The sequence below is a fragment of the Phocoena phocoena genome, chromosome 11 (genome assembly GCF_963924675.1).
Source record: "Phocoena phocoena chromosome 11, mPhoPho1.1, whole genome shotgun sequence".
NCBI classification, from domain to species: Eukaryota; Metazoa; Chordata; class Mammalia; order Artiodactyla; family Phocoenidae; genus Phocoena; species Phocoena phocoena.
Window position 1 is genome coordinate 32892783 of NC_089229.1, and position 18783 is coordinate 32911565.

At 33.4% G+C, this 18783-nt stretch overlaps 1 non-coding gene across 1 annotated transcript; it reads right to left on the bottom strand.

Annotated features, from left to right (window-relative positions):
- Nucleotides 1-1141: 1141 nt before the first annotated feature.
- LOC136131666 (U6 spliceosomal RNA) lies at nucleotides 1142-1248 on the bottom strand. The gene has a single exon (XR_010656396.1). It is a non-coding gene; the product is annotated as a U6 spliceosomal RNA (small nuclear RNA).
- Nucleotides 1249-18783: the final 17535 nt, after the last annotated feature.

Here is an 18783-nt window from a genome sequence, read left to right on the forward strand (position 1 = left end):
AACAGCTCTTATATAATTAGCAGGTGTTCTTTTCTCCAACTTAATTTTCCTCAGGGCCAATACCAGTATTTTTTAGGTTCTAGAACTTGATGTTCAACTTCAGTTGTTCATTTATGTGATGTTGACTAAATGAATTAATTCATCTATTAAATTAATGATTGAAGTGGTGGCATGAATTTTAAAGGATAATATTTATGGAGACATTTGATCTCTGAAACACTTGGCATTTGTTTTTCAGTGAAAAGAACAGTTGAATGAGATTCCCTGAATCAAAGCCACAATTGGTCATTTACCTTCTCTACTCAACAAATATTCATTGGCTACAAATTATATACCCTACACACAATTGAAATGGTTCCTAGCTTAACATATTTACAATCTTATAGACAATGGTTTATAATAGAGGAGAAATAGGCTGATATTAGTCATCATGAGCCTGTTTATGATATTGAAAAGAGAGCCACTTACCCTAGGCTTGCAGAATTGAAGCATGCCTCAAGGAAAAGGTACATCCTGAACTATGCTTAGATAATGAAAAAGTCTGGCCAAATGCATAAACATATGTAACACATTTCAAGGAGAGGAAGTAGTAGGGACAGAGGCTTGGGGGTGATAGTGAATGATACTTGAGGAAAATTACAGGTACCTAATATGTCCTTAGGCTTTTCCTATCGCAAGAAAGTCACAGATCCAGATTAATTTAGGTAACAGGAGCTTATTGTAAGAATAGATGTAGAAGCAAAGAAGTATTAATTAATTTATTCCTTAAATATTTATTGACAACCAATAGTGCAACAGACACTGTGCTAAGATATAGGGATATAATGTAACCCACAACAGTAATCAATCTTGAGTTTATGATCTTCTATTCCAGTGAGAGAGGGAATTATATATCTTGTAGTCCCACACATAGGTAAAAGTGCTATGACAAAAAAGGGCAGGGTATGATTAGCACATATAATGAGGGAAACCAAAGCATAAGCAACTCATCTAGTATTTGAAAATAGGGAGAATGAACTGAGTTCAGGACCAGAGGTATGAGATTGAATTGCTTGTGGGGACATGCACCATGATACTCCAGAGTGAGATCTCAGCTGAAATACTTTTCAACAAGATTTTTTTTTTTTTTTTTCTTTTTTTTTAAAATATGGAACGCTTCACGAATTTGCGTGTCATCCTTGCGCAGGGGCCATGCTAATCTTCTCTGTATCGTTCCAATTTTAGTATATGTGCTGCCGAAGCGAGCACTCAACAAGATTTAGATGGCACATAAAAACATGAGAATGAATGAAGATAGAAGCAAAAATATCCTTAAAATACACATTGGCAAATAATATTCAATTACTGACTTCCATTGTTTCTGTTGAGAAATCATTTGTATTTTTGTTATTCTTTTGAAGATGATATTTTTTCTTTCCCTTCCTCTTTCTCCTTTTAAAATTGCTTAGTTTCTATGTTTTTCTTCACAGTTTACTGTAAGGTGCTATTGTGTGCTATTCTTTATATTTATTTACCTTGCTAGAGATCACAGTCTCCTTGAATCTATAGGTTAATATTTTAATCTTTTTTAAAAAAAGCTACTAGCTTTTTAAAATATTCCTACTGCCTCATTATTATAGGACATCATATTTTATGGGGCTTCAATTAGACATAGGTTAGACCTTAATATTTATATTTTTTCTGTACTTTTCTTTTTTGCCTCTGTGTGCTTTAATTTGAATATTTCCTACGAACATGATTTAAAATTTTCTAATTTTATCCTGAATTTATTCTTTTATTAAAATCAAATATTAAGTCTAATTTCATTCATTCTATTTTTCATATCCAGAATATGTAGAATATCCATTTAATCATTTTTTTAGATTGTAGTAAATTTTTGATCTTTTCTATTTTGTGCATTTCCATTTTATTTTCTTGAACAGTTAACCTCACTCCTAATTTTAAATTTCTTGACAGGAGTCTCCAATGTCTGGATATCCTGTCATCTGTTTCTGTGGTTTGACTCTCTCTTCATATTGTGTCATATTCAGTGATGTTCCAGAACTGGCTCATATCCACTTGAGAGACCAGATAATGAACATCTCTTCCTAACTCTGCATTCAATAACTTTACACTGATAGTGTGAAATCACTCATGGTACTAGTGTTTAAACCACAGAAATCAGCAAAAGCCACAACTCAAGACTCCTCCAACTCCCAAAGCCATGGCATATGGTCCTGTATTTCAGCATGTCTAGTGAATTTTTTAAACTGAATGCCAATCTTTGTCTATAAAAAAGTTAAAGTGGCACTAGCTGATTTACTTTCCTTTAGGGAGGCTTCGCTCTTTGCTCTGCTAGAATTTGCTCAGATAGAATGATGGCTGGTAACTTTAATCAAACCAGACTTCTAGCTGAGTAGATGGTGGATTGAAACTTTGGTAAGGTTCTGTCTACCTCAAGTTTCCCAGCTCCTCTGGTATAGCCCTCCAGAATTTTCAACTAAAAGATCCTCTCCTGAACTCTCAGCCTTCTTGTCTCAGCAAAATTTACATAGTGGAGAGCTTATTAACAACTTGCAAATTCTATAGCTAATATTTCCCTATCCCTGATTTTGTTTTCCTTAAAAGAGGAAGGAACAATTGGCTATACACATTTATAAAAAAATACTTATTTTATCTACAATTTATGGAGAAAAAAACTGTGAAATGGAAAGACCAGCTGAATTTAGGATAAATGTTTCTTCTTTGCAATAAATCTTAATGTTTGAACGATTCCTATAAGAGAAAAATATAAAACAATGGTAGAAGTGATTTTTTAAATTATAATACATGCTTTAATTTTAGACAGAATTTATTGGCCTCCTCTTATGACACATTATACCACTTACTGTTTTAATTGTTCTAATTCTTTCCTCATTCTGGTTTTATATAAATATTTATATGTAGTAATTCTTATATTTTAAATATTGCATTTATAACAATAAAATATTCATTTCTTCAGTAAAGACTGAAGTCATATCTCATTTCAGAAGACAACCTGTTTGTTTATGCTCAAATAATATACAGCAAAATGCAGTTAATAATAATCTTTTCACTTGAAATTTTTCTCCAGAACTTTATTTTGGGTAGATGTTAGGTAAAAGGAATCAGAATGTATGGTGACATTTATGCAATAACTTTATCACTAAAGGCTTAAAATCTTTGGTGAAATAGGTGGGCTTACATTTCAATCATCTACTATTCATTTTAGAGCAGTTTTAAAGCAGTTTCAATGAAGGATAAAATATATCCAGTTACTTCTTGAGAAAATTCTCTGATTACCCCAAATTTTTTGCTTAGGATATTATATGAGTTATTTAATAACATCATAAACATCAAATTTCTGAGTGATATTATTAGAATTTTTACATTGTGGTTACATGATCAAAGATAAACAACCTGTCACAAATATCATCATTAATCAAAATTTGAATGCACATATTCGAATTGTCCTTAAAATATTTTGATCTTACATACTTATGCAATTTTAATGAAATCAAATGTTTAAAAAGCCTGGAATGATAAAGATATTGGAAATGATCACTCAGAGATTAAAATAACTATAAATAACATCTTAGAAGGTCTAGTGAAAGAGGTCGAGAACATGCCTGAAAAAATGGTGAATTTAGTAGACATTTAAACCTAAAAAAGAAGAGTATAAAGGAAATGTCACAAGTAAAAAGACAAATTAGAGATGAGAATTTCCTTTGAAAGTTTTATCACAATATTGGTCACTGCAGGGGGATGGGGGGAGCAGGAGGAGGGGGTGGAGGAGGAGATAAATTAAGATAAATCAATGAAAATTATCCAAATAAAATGTAAAGAGGAAAAAAAGGGAGATAGAAACAGGGCAGAACTCAAGTTTTTGGCTGAGATTCAATAACATGTACTAGATTTACACTCCCTCCTTAAGCAACTAAAAACGTATAAAATATATGAAACAAGAATTTTCAGACATTGGACAAAACTCAGTTCAGGATAGTGATTTCTGAGAGGAAGAACAAATTAGCTGAGCCCAGTAATATCCCCAGCACACTGCCTGTAGAAAATCTCTATGGCACAGAGCAAGAAGGTGGAACCAAGGTAGAGCTGAGTGGTTTCCCTAAGTGGAGGGGACAGAGTTGGGATTCCAGGGAGGTCAAGGCAGCTAGAATGTGCAGAACAGAGCACCAGAGAGGAGAGAATTCCATGAGAGATAGTTCTGGAGCTCTTTGCAAGGTCAGCCTTACATCCGCAACTGAGCAAAAAACAGCAACATGTATGAAGAAACCACACAAGGCTTTTGGGGGAATGGGAGCATAAGGAACAGTCAATGGAGTTTTCAAAGGGTTCTCAATAGTTTGTTTCTACAGTGAAAGAGCCATAGTGAAAATAGTCTCTTAATTCATAGGGGATGGGGTAGTGTACTCAGAAGATACTCAACAGCGGGACAAAGTTAGCCCTAGAATAAAGGTTGCTCTGGTCCTACCTGAGAAACATACGCGAAAATGTAGATCTTTTCCTCTCACCATATACAAAAGTTAATTCAGAAAGGACCATAAATCTAAATGTAACATAAAGTGTGTTTTACAAAAGCACATATAAACTATGTAAAGAGACAAGTATTATTAGACTCTGCTCCCATAGGGAATCTATTTTGAGCAATATTTTAAACCATATGCTTAGAATAAACATAGATTTTTATTATGTCCATCAAACAAGAGAGTGAAGTATTCAGAGAACAACTTGGTAATAACTAAATGGGGAGGAGTGACTTGATATCTGATTCCAGAGTAGCCTACCTTAATCCAAAGATTATATATCATGCAGAGGAATGAATATAGTGTATATTCATTGGGTAATCCTTAACAAATAGGTTTTATTTTTGACACATTTTAGAACTACTAAATCTTCTGTTGTAGGCCCAGGGGATAACATTTTTCTTTTACCCTTGGGGAACCTTCTTTCTTCATCCCTTTGTCTACAAACCCGTTAAGATCTTGAGGGGCAAACTGGGGTGAAGACCTAAAGAAATGAGTCAAGGAAGCTGATTCTAGTCTACCTGATTCCAGTTTCATCCAGAGATTAAAGATACAAATTAGTCTCTGTGTTTCATGGATAGTCACCATTTCAAGCAACTACAGTGGCGTTTGAGGCCAAAGCTCAGCTTGTAATAGTTAGTGCATTTGTTTAGTCCTGTGCTGGTACATCTGTCTCCCTCAGGGACTTTACAAAATGCCTACAGGAAGCAGATGAATTTTACTTCATCTTGTATCCAACATTCTTTTTCTACCGAATATGGCTGAACAAAATTATATTATCTGCATTAAACTAATTTAATTTCTAGCCAATAATTTGTTTTTCATGAAAACTAACGGTTTAGGTTTTATCCCTCTTTACAAACAGTTTCACTCATGACTATTCGGCACAGGAATGACATGGCTATTTTAGCATAGTTAAGATTCGAGAGTTTTTCATAAAGTGAGAGATTTAGCTCATTTTTAAATAAGCTAAATGAATCTTAGCTCTTTCTACGAAGATACTAAAATAAAGGATTCAAATTTAAGTTTTATCCTGACTGCATTTTACTTATCACTGTTTCTTGAATAGTATTCTAAAGCAATACACATTTCAGTGAAGATGTTGATACAACTAAACCCAGAATGGATAACTTTCTTTCAAAGCAATCTACTTCCTAATTACATCATCTTAGCTGTGTTCTAAATGGGCCTGGTAGTCTTTGCAATGTTTTAAAAATACAGTTTTCTTACATCAGTTCTAGTTTTACATGGAAGACTCTCAAAATAGAGCCAAAGACATGATACATATTCTTTACAGTGAGAAAGAAGGGGTAACTTTTTAAAAAATAAATAAAATTTATTTATTTATTTATTTTTGGCTGTGTTGGGTCTTTGTTGCTGTGTGTGGGCTTTCTCTAGTTGCAGCGAGTGGGGGCTACTCTTTGTTGTGGAGCATGGACTCTAGGCGCGCGGGCTTCAATAGTTGTGGCTCACGGGCTCTAGAGTGCAGGCTCAGTAGTTGTGGTGCATGGGCTTAGTTGCACAGTGGCATGTGGGATCTTCCCGGACCATGGATCGAACCTGTGTCCCCTGCATTGGCAGGCAGACTCTTAACCACTACACCACCAGGGAAGTCTGAAGAGGAGGTGACTTTTTATAAAAACTAAATAAATTATATGCTCCTTTGTGACATAACATTTATACATGTACCATCTTAACTTAGAGAAGGCAAACCTACTCCCCATCCCCCCACTTTCACTTTAACCTAAAGGCCAATAACTTCAAATTGAATTAACTTGCTTTTCAATATGATTGTTGATGCAATTGAGTAATTATGCTAAGTTGCTTCATCATTATTCTTCTCAGCTCTGCATATATAACAGTGATTGAATTAAAACTCCTATTTACATATTACAATCAGTGGTTACCTAGACTGTCATATTTTAAATTTTAAGGTAACATTAAAGACATGAAAAATTCATCTAAGATATGAGCCTAGAGAAACTTTACATTTTAATATATTTATATGCACATAAAGTACATGTATACAATTGTTTTCTTAGGAGTCATTGAGTTGTTCAAGTAATAATAAGTGTTATGCTATTTTTATAATGTTCAACGCAGTATATTTTGAAGTTCCTTCAACAGGTGAATATTGCCAATTAGCAAATAGTACACAACAAAATACAAGTTACTTTCTAAATCTTAACCTAAATAGTTGCTCTTGCCTCCAAAACTATTCACACTCCCCAGTAAAAAGTCTTGTGGTTCTGATTGTAAAATTAATACATCTGATGCAGTAGTATCCTTTGGAATCATCTGTGGCAAGTTCCTGAACAACCTTTGATCCTGTTCTGACTCACAATACTTTTATCCAGTATTTAATGCCCTTTTCTCATCAACCACCCACATATGCTTCTTTTATTAAACACATGGTTTGCAGGATACAATAAATAATTTGACCTGAACTGGAAATTTTCTGTGTGCTATTCATTGTGACACATGCTGAAGGCTCAGAGAGGAAAAGGACATAGTCTCTGCACTGACAGAACATATCATCCAGCCATGTTCAGCTAGATAAATAAACAAATGACAGCGAAGTATGATGAATACAAAGCAGGAAAAGCATACAGAGATTGCACAGAGAGTGAGCGATTATTGCTACTTGGAGAGTCAGGGGACACTTTGCAGACGAAGTGATATGTGATTTGGGACTAAAGAATGAATAAAGTATTCATCAGGTGGATAAAGGGCATTTTAAATAATGGAACTTAGATGTTCAAAGAAATAGGGATTTACTATTCTTCCCTAAACAAAACAGTGTCCGATCTCCCCCTGCTTTTATATGGTTTCTTGGCATTCTGTACTGTGTCCTCATAGTACTTAATTTAATTCATAATTATGAAATTACTGGTAGAATTATTTCATTATTGTTTGCCTCCTGTGTATATATATTGTGATCCCAAGTAGATAATGCCATGTCAGTCATACCCCAGTGAATAGCAAAGACACTGAACCAGGGTGAGTATCTAAAGTCTAAATAAATAGGTGAATGAATGCATGAGTGTATGAATGCATGATTTAGGATACTAAATGCATATATGTAAAAAAAAGTTTTCTGCCCCTTAAAGCCACAGAGAAGGGGAAAGAGAATTAGACAAAGTTGTTATAAGTAGGTTTTACTGACTGGAATTTAAAATAATCATCAAGAACTAAAATTATTGACTTATAATAGATAAAAGGGGCATTCATAATGATATAATATGATTTTCTCATTTTACAGATTAGAAAACTGAAATTGGTACTGGCTTGTAATTGAACAGTGGCAACACAGAGAGTAAGTGACATTGCTTTCAATTTTATGATAATAATAATGATATTACTTTTCAGATTGTGGTTTCCATAATTTTTGTGAAGACTCAAAATGAATAGCTGCCATTAGATAGCCACATAACCTTGAACAAATACTTAACTCTTTGGGACCACAGTGTTCTTGTCTTTAAAAGGAAAATACCAATATTGTCTACCATATAGGCTTGTTATGTGGGCTTAAGAAATATATGTAAAATAGATAAAAAGGTTTCCTGCATACAATTTACATATAGACATGCAGACATACACTATATGAAATGAATACTATATGTGCATACACACATATTTACTCTGGTGATGGTGATGATGTTGGTGATGATGATGAATGCATATAGTCAAATCACAAAATGTGGAATCCTAAACAAGTTTCAGAATTCTAATTATTCTTCATACATTCAAAGCCTCTCAGAATAGCATGCATTTAGATGAAATATGTAAGACTGAAGAATTTTATGATGTAGGGTGGAGAAATTACATGTATTATGGTTAGCTTCATAACTGTGGCACATTTTAATTTTTTATGTTTATATCTCTATGATATTATTATTTTTGAGCTATAACTTTAAAAATCATACTGGTTTATGTAATTACTATCATTAAGGCTACGTTTTAAACAATTATTCCAGGGAAGAAGAAAGATAAGATCATTTATAGTTTGCTGATTTTACCCAAGATTCAAAATGGTAGAGAGAGGTAAGTGCTAATATTTATAGAGAATCCACTTTGTGTCAGAATTTTCAGGCATATATTGCTTTTTCTCTTTTTTTTTTTTGCATTATTTAATCTTTTTGAGGTGTTTTCAGTTTTTTTTTTAACATCTTTATTGGAGTATAATCACTTTACAATGTTGTGTTAGTTTCGGCTGTATAACAAAGTGAATCAGCTATATGTATACATATCTCCCCATATCCCCTCCCTCTTGCGTTTCCCTCCCACCCTCCCTATCCTACACCTCTTGGTGGTCACAAAGCACCAAGCTGATCTCCCTGTGCTATGTGGCTGCTTCCCACTAGCTATCGGTTTTACATTTGGTAGTGAATATACGTCAATGCCACTCTCTCATTTCGTCCCAGCTTACCCTCCCCCCTCTCCATGTCCTAAAGTCCATTCTCTACATCTGCATCTTTATTCCTGTCCTGCCCCTAGGTTCCTCAGAACCCTTTTTTTTTTTTTTAGATTCCATATATATGTGTTAGCATATGGTATATTTTTTTCTCTTTCTTTCTTCACTTTGCATGACAGACTCTATGTCCATCCACCTCACTACAAATAACTCAATTTTGTTTCTTTTTATGGCTGAGTAATATTCCATTGTATATATGTGCCACATCTTGTTTATCCATTCATCTGTTGATGGACACTTAGGTTGCTTCCATGTCCTGGCTATTGTAAATAGAGCTGCAATGAACATAGGGGTACATGACTCTTTTTGAATTTTGGTTTTCTCAGGGTATATGCCCAGTAGTGGGATTGCTGGGTCATATGGTAGTTCTATTTTTAGTTTTTTAAGGAACCTCCATACCATTCTCCATAGTGGTTGTATCATTTTACATTCCCACCAACAGTGTAGGAGGGTTCCCTTTTCTCCACGCCCTCTCCAGCATTTATTGTTTGTAGACTTTTTGATGATTGCCATTCTGACTAGTGTGAGGTGATACTTCATTGTAGTTTTGATTTGCAATTCTCTAATGATTAATGATGTTGAGCATTTTTTTCGTGTGTTTGTTGGCAATCTGTATTTCTTCTTTGCAGAAATGTCTATTTAGGTCTTTTGCCCATTTTTGCATTGGGTTGTTTGTTTTTGTGATATTGAGCTGCATGAGCTGCTTGTAAATTTTGGAGATAAATCCTTGGTCAGTTGCTTCATTTGCAAATATTTTCTCCCATTCTGAGAGTTGTCTTTTCATCTTGTTTATGGTTTCCTTTGCTGTGCAAAAGCTTTTAAGTTTCATTAGGTCCCATTTGTTTATTTTTGTTTTTATTTCCATTTCTCTAGGAGGTGGGTCAAAAAGGATCTTGCTGTCAGTTATGTCACAGAGTGTTCTATGTTTTCCTCTGAGAGTTTTATAGTGTCTGATCTTACATTTAGGTCTTAAATCTATTTTGAGTTTATTTTTGTGTACAGTGTTAGGGAGTGTCCTAACTTCATTCTTTTACATGTAGCTGTCCAGTTTTCCCAGCACCATTTTTTGAAGAGGTTGTCTTTTCTCCATTGTATATGCTTGCCTCCTTTATCAAAGATAAGGTGACCATATATGTGTGGGTTTATTTCTGGGCTTTCCATCCTGTTCCATTGATCTATATTTCTGTTTTTGTGCCAGTACCATACTGTCTTGATTACTGTAGCTTTGTAGTATAGTCTGAAGGCAGAGAGCTTGATTCCTCCAGCTCCGTTTTTCTTTCTCAAGATTGCTTTGGCTATTCGGGGTCTTTTGTGTTTCCATACAAATTGTGAAATTTTTTGTTCTAGTTCTGTGAAAAATGTCATTGGTAGTTTGATAGGGATTGCATTGAAGCTGTAGATTGCTTTTGGGTAGTATAGTCATTTTCACAATGTTGATTCTTCCAATCCAAGAATATGGTATATCTCTCCATCTGTTTGTATCATCTTTAATTTCTTTCATCAGTGTCTTATAGTTTTCTGCACACAGGTCTTTTGTCTCCTTAGGTAGGTTTATTCCTAGGTATTTTATTCTTTTTGTTGCAATGGTAAATGGGAATGTTTCCTTAATTTCTCTTTCAGATTTTTCATCATTAGTGTATAGGAATGTAAGAGATTTCTGTGCATTGATCAGGCATATATATTTATATATATAATATGGAGTATATAATTTATAGATTATTTGTAATATTACGTATAATTTCACTTCCATATGTTTCCTACTAATTTTTAGAGGAAAAAAAGCTGAATATGTTATGATAAGCAATTTGTCAAAATCATCAACTAGAAAACTACTAATTTTAAAAAGTTTAGAAAGAAAGTAAATTTATACAGAAAAATGATAAAAGCCAAACTGTCAGACTTCTTAAAACAATGTAGTTTGAAATTTTAAGGACAAATTGAGTACAATATCCAGATGTACAGAGATCAACTGTTAAACATCAACTTTTATTTTACTTATGCAATACTAAACCCCAAGGATGCCACAGTGCTTGCCTAATTTGCATAGTGTTTGAGAGATGATGATGATTCTGAATCTCTACTCCTCCACCCCAGTCTATATCCAAGGACTTTGTATTATTATACATGTTTGTAATTACAAACATGTTGTTATTACAATGTTTGTAATATAGATTTATTACTTCAAACTTTCATCAAAAATAAATGTGTGGTATTCTTGTAGGTGATCACCTATCACTGCCAGACATCATGCTGCTAGGTCCTTCCTATTTAGTTTAGAGCCCATTCTCACTCCATACACTCTCCTTTCCCAGCCAGTTACTTATGTCACAATCAAAATAAGAGATAATTAAAATCTATCATAAGATTCTAAAAATGCCTTAATATTACTATTGGAAAACTTGCAGATAACTTGAAAAAGATGGCTTTTTAAAAGTTGCTTATACTCCAATGAGACAAATACTTACATCCATGGATATGAATGACTATGATATGTCAATGTCTAACCCACCTGGATAGAACAAACTTGGTCAAAATAGTAGCCTATAAAGGAAACCATGTTATACTCATTCTATTTAAAAATAAACAATTAGAAGTTTCTAAATCAGGACTTTATGAAGGTGATTAAAGGGTTTGTTCAGAATGGCTGAAAATATATATATATATTCTGGAATAAAAACATTATGTATGTATATATGAATGCATGTACATAGACACAAATATGCATATATGTACCTTAATTCATCTCTGTGTATATATGTTATATATATGTATGCATGTGTGTGTATACATACACACACATATATACACTGTATAGTTGTTATTCTTGTGGGTAACTATATGCACAGATGTGTTTGTGTGTGTATACATTACTATGTAGCAAATTTAGGCATCCTATATAAAAAAATAAAGTTGAAAATTTGAAAAGACAGAATTCTAATATATAAATATAATATTCTTTATAAAGAGGATACTGGTAGGAAAAAGAAAACTTCCTCAAATAAACAAACCCTTAATGTTGGCTTAAAATATAGTCTCTATTCGTAGTATTTTCTGCTTTTTAACAGTTCCTTATCATTATATTTGCATCCTGTTCTTCACCTATATGATTCTTGAAACTGGTAAATTTCTCATATCAACATTATTTCTTTAGTTGAAAAACTTAAGTCTCTGCTCCTTACCTTAACTTCCCCTTGAAGCAGCAATTTGTCAACAGTACGGTAGAAGTCTTTATGTCTCTATAAACAGTACTGCAAAGGTGTTCTGCCTCCAATTACTGCTTATACAAGAAGAGTAGTTCTACCTGTATCTTGGTTCTGAAGAGTCCTCTATGTCTCAAAAATTTTGAGATAAATATAAATGACAACTGCTCTTGTCTCTATACCCTTGTGATATCCACAAATTAGAGGTGGAATGTCAGTATTCTTTTTCCAAGCTGGAAGTATAACATAAGCAACATTATCTTTACTTAATTTGATATTATCTCTTTCCTAGTCTTAACTTTTAAATTGAAATTTTCAATGCTTGCGAAAACAGAAAATATATTTTCAATTAAAATTTTTCTGATTATCAGAATTTTTATTCTAAAATATATTCAGTATGTCTTGATTTAAAGTTCTTGACTAAGATTCATATCTACAGATATAGCATTTTCTTTTAAAAACCTGTATCTTTAAGCATAGCAAATTAGTGTTCAACATTAACATTTTTTGAAATGAATAAATACTAGAACATTCATCACATATTTTGAAATTTGCATAATTTAAGATTAATATTCCCAAGGGAATAAAGATAAATTTGAGGCAATACAGTCTTAGATATTATAAATCTATAATGAATGCAGTTTATTTCTTTTATAATGCTGTTCTTTTTCTCGCCACTATCAATATGTAATTTATTGAGAGGCCCCTATTAAATTACCAGTATTCTTTATCATTGTTGTCATAAGACTGTGTAAATTTGCCTATTTTTTTTTTTTTTTTTTTTTTTTTGCGTATGCGGGCCTCTCACTGTTGTGGCCTCTCCCATTGCAGAGCACAGGCTCCGGACGTGCAGGCTCAGTGGCCATGGCTCACAGGCCTATCGGCTCCGCGGCATGTGGGATCTTCCCGGACCTGGGCACGAACCCGTGTCCCCTGCATCGGCAGGCAGACTCTCAACCACTGCGCCACCAGGAAGCCCCCTCTTTTGGTGTATTTTTAATTTAGCTCTTGATATGAAAGCACCACTATCACATAATGGATGCTTGGATAACATTTATTTACCTCTAGATCAGTTCCTTTGTGTTACTGTTATTTTTGTATACTGATAGCAGACTCAGGTTAAATAATGAGATGAAATCTCCAATAAAAAGTATAAAGGAATATACATGTAAAATTTGAAAAAAAAATATGCCTTTACATATACTGATACACTGCATAGTTAGCCAAAACCTATTTGCTTTGAAGGGATAAAGTTCATGGATGCATGAAAGCAAAGAGAAAGGAAGAATTAATCAGAGCTTCTGACATTCAAAAGAAAAGTCACATATAGAAGAGAGAATCCATCGGTTCCACGAAAGAGTCCCCCCTCATCTCCAACATCACAAGGGTATAAAAGACCCTGCTTCCTTTATACTTTTTCTAAACAAACTGGGGGAATAAAAAACAAACAAAATTATTGTTTAAATAATTATACAGAAATGTATGGCTTGAAATACTTTAAGGGATTAAACTTTGTGCATTTGACTAAAACTTTTCCCACTGCCATGCCATAGATAAGAACTAATGAGGAAGAAAAGAAAGTTTTATTCTCTTTGCGTATGGTCTAGTATGTTAATAATAATTGTGGAATAGTATATTCTGGTATGCTCAGAAAATAATAATCACTATGCTTCATGGTATTTTTAAGTAAATATGAGGTTAAAGTAATAGGCTTGTGCTATGACCCTCTACATGATAGAACACTAGAGAGATGCAAAAAGACATCTGTATATATGTGGCTGATGGCATGAGAAAATTATAATAGCAAACCACAATTCTTAGAAAATATTTTTACCATAATAATAATTATGAAGATTGTTTCATTGCTAAGAATTTCTCAAATCAATTTATTTTATGTACACATTAAAATGTTTTATATTTAATAAATATATAAGATAAAAAGACAAAAATACTGATTCCCAAGACCCAAAACCCATGATGAATATGAGTTATCATGACCCAGCATTTACCATCATTAAGGTCTGAAAATATTTCTTTCCATCTAATTGCTGTTTTTGTTATTTTAAAATTATTGTTCTTTTTATTTAAAAATACACTTTATGCAATTGAAATTTAATAGAAAAATTAAACTGCAGAAATATCTTTATATGTAGATATTACCATGTTTAGTGACATTAATAGAACCCTCAGGCTTGTGTTGAGTCCACCCTAAAACTTTCTGATGGATAGAGGTAGAATTTGAAAACTAACTCTGCTCATCCTCTCTGTTTGCTTGATAATCTTCTATTATTTTTTTCATGGTGTCCATAGTTTTCGGGTTTTTGTATATTATGTGGTGTCCTATTCAATGGTGGAGTATGCCGGTGAGTACTTTTGCTGACATTAAATATTTCTGGGAAAGTTTGATAAAATTAGTAAAAAGAAATACCATGAGAATTTCTGAAACTTCTGTGATATCCACTTTACAGCCATTTAATAAAAATTTCCTTCAGAGGCTAGACAGGTTTTCATTTGAGTTTTAAAACTTTCAGGATTCTAAAAAGTCCAAGATTTTTATTTTTCATTTTGTTTTATTTTATTGACATGTATCATAGACATGAAAGATAGCAATGTTTTATAGATATGAAAAGCACAGTAGAGATACTACCTTTTTCCTCTTTCAACTGATATTTTAAAAGAAAGTTTTCTAATATCCTTTTTTCCCCTCTTACATTGCCTTTTTACCTTGTTTCTATTTCCCTTTTTATAAAGGCCTTTTGAAATAATATTTTCCACAGAGTGGAAACAGTCTCTCATAACCTGACTGACACTTCTCCAGGGGGTTCCTGTTCTTGGAATATACCCTCGAGATTATTAAACCAACAAACAAAACATTTTAAGACATCCCATAAATTTTTGGCCCAAGCTCAGCAGCAGTTTCAATGTGTCTGGTCAGGCTGACTTTCTGAAGAAAGGTATGAGAATTACTCCAAGTAGAAGGAAATTGTGATGTGGAGTCAGTTTGTTTTGTTTTTCACTCAGCCATTGGTAGCATGAAATGTGGTCTTTTCAACACAACTTCAACCTGAATACCTCTCAGCTTGTACTAATGCTTGACCCAGAGACCTTGATGAAGCAGTTTTATTTTCTTCTCTCAGTTAGTGAAAACTCCCATTATAAGCTCTTTGTAAACAGAATAGAAAATTCTGACATACTATATGTAAAGTATTTGAAAATTCAAATTCCATCATTTAAATCTCAAGCACATCCATTGTATATTTTAAATAGAGAAGATGAGGCAACTTTAAGTGTTTCATATCCATTAGCAAGTGAAGGACTTGGATTGTATCTCCTCAATTACCTTTGCAGATTTTTCAGAAGGTTGCACTTTTACTTTAAGCTGAAGAAAAGAAAAAAATGAGAAAAGTTCCAACTTGACCTATTTTGTTTAAATTTACCTTTTTTTAATTGGTAGCTCGAACACAGATTTTTTCTAGTGTTCCCTGACACTCCAAAAAGTGAACTGATCCTTTATCTGGCCTTCAACAGTACTTGGCTAATATTCCCTTTTATCAATTATTGTATTCAGTTATAATCATCGGGAATATATTATCTTAACATTTACTCAATCACTCTAATTATACCTTTCATCTTTTTCATGAGTCCCCAAAACTGAAAAAGACAGAGATTTTGGAAAGTAAGACAAAGGATTAGTCTTATTACTAATAAGGAAAATAAAAATCATTTGACACAATGTGTATTAGTTTTGTGAGGATTAATCTTCACAACTATCCCCTTTCCTAACAACTCTCTCAGTAGATAGTTATTATAATCATACCATCTTATTTATGAGGAACCTGAGTCACAGAGAAGGTTCAGTAACCTGCCCAAGGCCATGCACTTGTAAAGCTAGAATTCAAAGCCAGACAAGCTTACCTCTAAAACCAGGTTTTCTGTATCAAATGTTTTGTTAGAAAGTGCCAGAGTTGACACTAGAAGCATGTTTAGTCAACAGAAAAGAATGATACAGGCAACAAAAGTTTTCTTAACTTTTTGGTTGATTACACTAAAATCTATATAATATTCATTATATATATTTTTTCCACAGACACACACACATATATATATGCATGTTTGAATGTGTGTACAAATGTCATATACACATGTACACATACACACATATATCAATCCATCTATCGAGAGACAGAAACAGATTTTTTTTAAACTTGCTTTTTAATAGCTTAGAAAACTGAAAGGAAGAAAAGAGCTCTTTCAATATAACAACGTAAAAAGATAAATCTCTAGAGGAAAAACTGTACCAAGAAGTGTGCAACTTCTATGTGAACAAACAAACAAAAAATTCTACTTAGCTATATAAGAAGAATAAACAAATAGAATGCTATATGTTGATTTTGGATAGAAAGACACAATAATTTAAATATATCAAGTCTCCCTAGATTAAGTATGCTGACTCTGTTGTTTATTTATCCAACAATCTGTTCACTTCTTCTTCCTTGAAAATAGAAACCCAAAAAAGCCTATGAAAAGATGTTCCATATCATATGGCATCACAGAAATACAAATTTAAGCAACAATGAGATATCAATGCACATCTATTAGAATGACCAAAATCTGGAACTCTGACAACACCAAAGGCAAGGATATGGAATAATGGGAACTATCATTCATTGCTGAGGGGAGTGCAAAATGGTACGGACACTTTGGAAGACAGTTTGGCCATTTCTTACAAAACTCTTAACATACAATCCAGCAATCCCAGTCCTTATTATTTACACAGAGGAGTTGCAAACTTAAGTCAACCCCCAAATTTGGGCACATATGTTTACAGCAGCTTTATTCATACTTGCCAAAACTTGGAAGCAATCAAGATGTCCTTCAGGAGGTGAACAGATACAGACTATGGCATATTACACAGTATTAAAAAGAAATGAATACAACTTGGAATAAAACTCGACAATATCTATAAACATTTTAAATATCTACATCCTTTGAGTCAGCCTTTCAACTTCTAGAAATTTTTCTTACAAACACATTTGCAAGTGTGCCCAATGACAAACTGAAGAAACAATGATGTTTATTCAATCTTTATTGATATAGGACAGCCCAGGATATAACCTAGAAGATGTAATGTTATATGAACAAAACATAATATATCTAATAGTAAGAAGATACTGTGGACTATATTGCATATATCGGCAAGTAATTTCTCTATTATTGCATATCCCAGTCAACAAGAGACCATAAAATTTACCAGAGGAAAGAAATATTTTAAAGGATAGCAAGAAACAAATAAAGTCTTATTAATAACCCCATGGTTTTAGGAGACACATCAGGACAAACACGAAAAGGAGGAAAAGTAGAGCTCTTTGCATTATTTCTGTATTTCTTTTTCATTTATTATCTCTTCATTATCTTTTGATTTTTATGCTGACATCTGTAGCCAGAAAAGCTGCTGCAAATGACTACTCATACTCTGGAAAGAAAATTTAGGTTTAACTTTAATGCAATGTGGTGTGTGTGTGTGTGTGTGTGTGTGTTCACAGAACTCTAGACAGAGCCCCCTGAGAAGTTAGCAGTCTATCACTAATATAATGAAGGTATCCAGATGGAACAATGAATGGTATTTGTGTTTGCAACGCTGAAGAGAAAAGTTTTCAAAGAATACATTTAAGTTCTGTCTGTTTCTAACCTTCTACTTTCATTTGCCTTTGTTACAAAAGACCCAAGAATGGGAATCTTTTAAAATTCAGCTATCTAGCCTCAGCCTCCACACGAGTAATTTTGATGGAATGCTGATTAAACTTTATACAGCAATCTTGTTTGAAAACTTCAGAGAAAGAAGCACTTTAGTTTCCAGGTATCAAGAATAAACACTTTGAACTCTTTAGCACTGTAATAATTCTCTGAAAATGTCAAGTTCTGTTTTCCAAATTCTCTATGCTCCTAAAATTAAGAGAAGTTACAGTGTACACAAATGACCTTCTCCCTAAGCCACATTAGTAGCTTATCCAGCACAGTGACCTCCCCCTCCACAGACGTTACTGTAAATCAGTGATGAAGATGTCAGGTCCAGGTTCAGAGTTCAGTGTCATCATTTTCTCTTCTTAATGGAAGAGCTTAAACACTGTGGTTCCTAAGCTTTCCATCAAACTGAATATCTCTGCTATGCAACACAATGAAACATGCTTTTACTCCTCTAAATTGCTGTAGCTGATGCTTGCCCTCTCTTAACCATTGAGAAGTGACACAGATTCTCTCTCTCTCTCCCACTCCACATTAATCTGTGTTTTAAAACACAGAACACAATCAGGTGGTTGGGACAGGAGGAAGAGAAGATGGAGATTTCTAAATATGTTAAAACATTCTAGAATAAGGTAAAAGTGTTATTTTGAATTAAATTTACCTTACTGTAGTCACTTTTTATCCATCACTGACTAATGAGTGCTGAGATTTAGAGATGACCTTAGAAGTAGAATCCAATGTTGTACTGAGGAGTGTCTAAATATTTCCTGTCTTTGTAAGAAAGAAGGTGTGCTGGTATAATTCAGCAGCCCTAATTTGCGTGGGAAGA